Source organism: Vicugna pacos, chromosome 10, assembly GCF_048564905.1.
Source record: "Vicugna pacos chromosome 10, VicPac4, whole genome shotgun sequence".
Taxonomy (NCBI): Eukaryota; Metazoa; Chordata; class Mammalia; order Artiodactyla; family Camelidae; genus Vicugna; species Vicugna pacos.
In genome coordinates this window covers 14661023-14666383 of record NC_132996.1, presented here as the reverse complement: position 1 = coordinate 14666383, position 5361 = coordinate 14661023, and the positions used below count along the sequence as shown (strand labels likewise).

The 5361-nt window shown below is 37.3% G+C and overlaps 1 long non-coding RNA gene across 1 annotated transcript; it reads left to right on the top strand.

The window, feature by feature from the left end:
- LOC140698943 (uncharacterized) lies at positions 1 to 3889 on the top strand. Its single transcript, XR_012076954.1, has 2 exons — positions 1 to 68; positions 3703 to 3889. It is a non-coding gene; the product is annotated as an uncharacterized lncRNA (long non-coding RNA).
- Positions 3890 to 5361: the final 1472 nt, after the last annotated feature.

Here is a 5361-nt window from a genome sequence, read left to right as displayed (position 1 = left end):
TTCAGACATAAAGGGAAGGACAATACTTTGAATGTTAATGAAGAAATAAGGTATCAAGAACCTTCTAGGTGAGTCACAGCTTCCCCTCCCCTCCCCCATACACCTTGCTTCTTGCTTATTGTGAGAGAAAGAAATAAAAGTTTACTTTATTCGAGATATTATATTTTAAGTTACCTCTGCTTAAATTGTACACTGTTATTATAGAAACCTGGCTCCTCGAAGTGGGATAGCATCACCACAAAAATCAAAAGATGTGGCCCTGGTTTAGCAAGTTGTGTAGCAGGTGGAGAGATGTTCCGGCTGGGAAGACGTGCCCTTAATAATGCCCTTGAAAATATATGCTAACTTCAGAAGAGACCGCGTTACTCCCAAGCTTGTAGTTCCAGGAGAATAGGCTAAAAAAAAAAAAAAAAAGTCAGATTTTTGGTGGATGTTGGCCGCTACTTGGAACTTTTAGCAAAGTGCTACAAGAGATGTGAGATAAAGTTAGACAGGAAATGGCTCATTTGCAAATAGAGATGAAAGGGAATATAGCTCTACTAATGGAATATTTCTGCCCTTGACCTGCACTTTAATGGATGAAAATGCCATTAATTTGGGACCTTAAAAGGTTGGAAAAGTCAACTGCTTCGATTCCACAAAGAGAATGATATAACAGTTTCATCGGAGCAGGCAAGGGGCAAAGGTCAGTCTAAGAGTATTAGCTTCCCAGCCAACTTGCCAAGACTGTGGTTTCAGATGGCAGTAGGGTGGCCGACCTTAAGTTAAGGGAAAAGAGATCTGAGCAGAGCAGAGGAGACAATAAATTCAAGAGAAGTGTCTGTAGGCTCTATGGGAAGTTGTTCAAAAGTCTTTGAGTGATTATTCCACATGGAACTGCCTAGAAACAAATAGGCAAAAAGCCTACTAATATTTTTTGTTTTTCCAGTTTTATTGCGATATAATTGACACATCGCTGTGTAAGTTTAAGGTGTAGAGCATAATGGTTTCATTAACATATATTGTATGATTACTGCAGTAAGTTTAGTTAGCATCTTCTATCACCTATAGATATAATTAAAAGGGCAAAGAAAAAAATTGTGTATGTATGTGATGAGAACTCTTAGATTTACTCTCTCTACCATATGACCCAGCAATTCCATTCCTGGAGATGCACCTGAAGAAAAAAAAAACAACACTAATTCGAAAAGATACCTGCACCCCAGTGTTCATAGCAGCACTATTTACAATAGCCAGGACGTGGAAGCAGCCTAGGTGTCCAACAACAGGTGACTGGATAAAGAAGATGTGGTATATATGTACGGTGGAATACTACGCTGCCATAAAATAGAATGACATTTTGCCGTTTGCAGCAACATGGCTGGACTTGGAGGGCATTATGCTAAGTGAAATCAGTCAGACAGAGAAAAATAAATACTGTATGATATCACTTATATGTGCAACCTGAAAAAATATAACAAGCTAGTGAATATAGATAAAAAAATCAGGCTCACAGGTATAGAAAACAAACTAGTGGTTACTGGGGTGGAGGGAAGGGGCAATATGGGGGGAGAGTGGGAGGTACAGACTATTGGGTTTAAGATAGGCTCAAGGATGTGTTGTACAACATGAGAAATTTAGCCAATATTTTGTAATAACTGTAAATGGAAAGTCACCTTTAAAATTGTATAAAAATTGAAAATGTTTAAAACCTAGGGGGATTTTTGTAGCTTTATAAACACTACAAAAACCCATACATTTTCTAATGTCCATTATTAAGAATGTAAGTCAACCAATTTTAAAATAAAAAGGGAAAAAATCTTGTGGAAAAAAAGGATTTACTCTCTTAACAACTTTCATATGTAACACACAGCAGTCTTGGTAATATTGTACTTATATCCCTAGTATTATTTATCTGATAACTGGAAGTTTGTGCCTTTTCACCATCTTTCTTCAATTTCCACTCCTCATCCTCACTGCCACCACCCACTGACCCCCACCTCTGGTAACCACAAATCCAGCCTTTTTCTATAAGTTTACTTTTCTTGTGTGTTTTAGTTTTGTTTAGATTTCATGTCTGAATGAGATCATACAGTATTGCCTTCCTCTGTCTGAATCACTTCCCTTAGCATAACACCCTTGAGACCCATCCGTGTTGTCACAAATGGCAGGATTTCCTTGTTTTTTTTTTATGGCTGGATAATATTTCACTGTATCTGCATACCACAACTTCTTTATCCAGTCATCTGTCAATGGACTTTTAAGTTGCTTCTATGTCTTGGCTGCTGTAAATGGTGCTGCTGTGAACACAGGGGTGCAGATATCTTTTCAAGTTAGTTGTTTTGTTTCTGTTGAGGTCTTGAGGGAATTTTATTACCAAAGAAATCACAAGCCTGGTATTTAAGAGCCTGTGATACATTTTTAACATCATACTCAGTCTCCTAAAGCTGCCCTAAATGGAACACACTCTTTCTTGCTGCTTTCTGATGTGGATAGTGGGTGAGAAAAAAACCTCACTCACCTCCTCAAAAACAAATCAAGATACAGGGGACAGTAAACAGGGGAGCTACTTCAGGGCTAGGTTAAGGAATTTACTCCACCAGCAAGAAGCTTTCACAGTTCCTGCCCTGGATAATTTAACATCTGCTATGGACAAAATTTACTGTGAGCTTACCATTTTTTGCATTTCTGAAAGAGTAGATATGGTACTTATATATAACATAAATGTGGTAAAATATATATAACATAAATTACCATTTTAACCATTCTTAAGTGTACAATTCAGTGGCATTAAGTACATTCAGACTGTTGTGCAAACATCACCACCATCTATCTCCAGAACTTGTTCATCTTCCCAAACTGAAATTCTCTACCTAGTAAATAATAACTCTTCATTCCCTTCTCACCATCACGTGGTAACAACCATTCTACTTCCTTTCTCTATGAATTTGACTGAGAACCTCATATAAATGGAATCATTCAATAAGTATCCTTTTGTATATGGCTTATTTCGCTTAGCATAATTTATTCATAGCTTCACCTTGCAGAATTCAACCCTAGCAATGCTCATCCATGTTGTAGTATATGTCAGAATTAAATTCCTTTTTCATGGCTGAGTAATATTCCTTTGTATGTATTCTTGACTGGAATCTTCCACAGGTGATATTGTGGCTCTTCTCAGGGTATCACAGCTGGGGTGGTCTCAGCTTAGTTAACCTGTTCCTATTCTACCATTGTATTTTGGAGTTAGAGAAGACATTAAGTTGTGTTTAGTTGATGGGTTATCAGATTAAGAGGAGCCACTTCCAAAACCTGATTAAAAAAAAGACTACCTATGCTCCTGATTTTCAGCTGCTTGCAGTTACTAGCTAGGATTCAGGTGCGCTCCCTTGTAGAAGGTTTGAGCATGTTTATGAAGAAAGATAAAGATACACAGATACCTGGGTGCCAAGAAGGGAAGATTGCAACGGAGACTGCTAATTGCCCATGGATATTCATTCTCCCCTGGTCCACTTAACCATGGAACCTCCAGCCTCTTATCTAAGCATTGAACTACCCAGAAAAAGACTGCATTTCTCAGCTTATCTTTAAGGTAGGAGAGTGCATGTAACCATGCTGGGGACAATCAGAAGTTGGTAGAAGTGATGTGCTAAACCTTCTAGTCACATTCATTAAATAGGAAATTGCCTACACTTCATTTCCTCTCCCTTTCCCCTTTCACAGGACTAGAACAAAGATGGGCCCATGAACTGTCTTCACCAGGAGAATGAGAGCCACGCTCTGGGAGACTGTGGAGTAACACAACAGGAGAAACTGGGCCCCTGCACAACCTCCTGGAGCCAAATCCTTGCTGACCAGGATTGGATGGACTCCTACATGAGAGAGAGAAAAATATTAGCACCTTGATGAATCCATGGTATTTTTGGAGTTTTTATGTTACAGTAGCTTAGTCTATAATGAAGTATTATAACTGGATTATAAAAATAAGGGTTGATAATGGAGGAATGTTTTTGATATTAAAAAGCACAACCATATCAACATTTTAAATGCTTCCATTACACCTTTTAAAAAAAATTTTAGGGAAGTATAGTCAGTTTTTCATGTGCTTATTTCTGGTGTAGATCATAGTGATTTAGTTACACACATACATATATTCCTTTTCATAATCTTTTTCATTATAGGCTACTACAAGGATTAAATATCCTTGTGATATGCAGCAGGATCTTGCTGTTTATCTGTTTTATATAAGGAGTTAGTGTCTGTAAATCCTGAACTCCCAATTTATCCCATCACCATCCACCTTTTCCCCGAGGAACCACAAGCTGGCTTTCTATATCTGTGTCATTACATCGTAACTCGTTGATAAATAAAGGACTACATCTTTTGTCTTCATATTCCTAATATTTACCCTATTGCCTGACATGGTAATCAATGAACACTTCTTTCATTTATTAATCAAATAATTCACACAATGACAATAGCAAAGTAAGAATGGTTGTATGCGTCAAACAGCTTTTTAAATGCAGGTTAATTCTGTCCCCTTTACCTATTAATTGTAGTTTTTTCCCTAGTGTCCAGCCCAGCGCTAGTGTTGAATTGAATTATTATTCATCATATCTGTCCTATCTAAAGAAAAACAAATGCCCTTGATCCCTATTTGTTTGTCCTACAAAATTCTGATCATTTAACAGCAAATTTAGAACAACAACAGACTAAGTGGTAAGTGTGGAGAAGTGTTTGTTAGCAGAAGATTTAAAACTTCCTATTCATATTTTTATAGACACGGCCACATTTTCAGTGGCAAATTCCATACGACAGTGCAATATTCCAAAATATTATGAGGTCACGCAGAAATAAGGCCTCGAGTAACCTCTCCCACACAGACTTAATTCAAACAAGAAAAGCATCCAGTTCTATTTGCGATAATTATCTGAGTGGAAGTACTCATCACTATGGCCTCTAACAGAATATAAATAAGGAATACGTGTGGAGAACACTGAACACAGAAACAATATTACTGGACCACAGTATTCAACCCAGCGAAAGGGAAACAGCTGCTCGTTTTGGGGGGATGATTATCAAATTGCATTTCCTCCTTCAAACTCATTAGTATTCAATGTCGTATTATTTTCTTCCGTAAGCAAAAAAAAAAAAAAAAAATCAGACTGTGAAACTGGAAAAGCTGTGGTAGGAAGGCAGTCTGATATTTTGGGCAGAGCAGTGAATTTAGAGTTAGGCGACTTTGGATGAGTCATTTAACCTTTCCAAGTTTCATATTCTTAATATATAAGATTAGGGGGATGGGCTAGATGATTGCTAAAGTTTCTTTTTTTTTTCTGATGTCAGAGCTTCTTTGATTCTATGTTTATTTATTTTTATTGA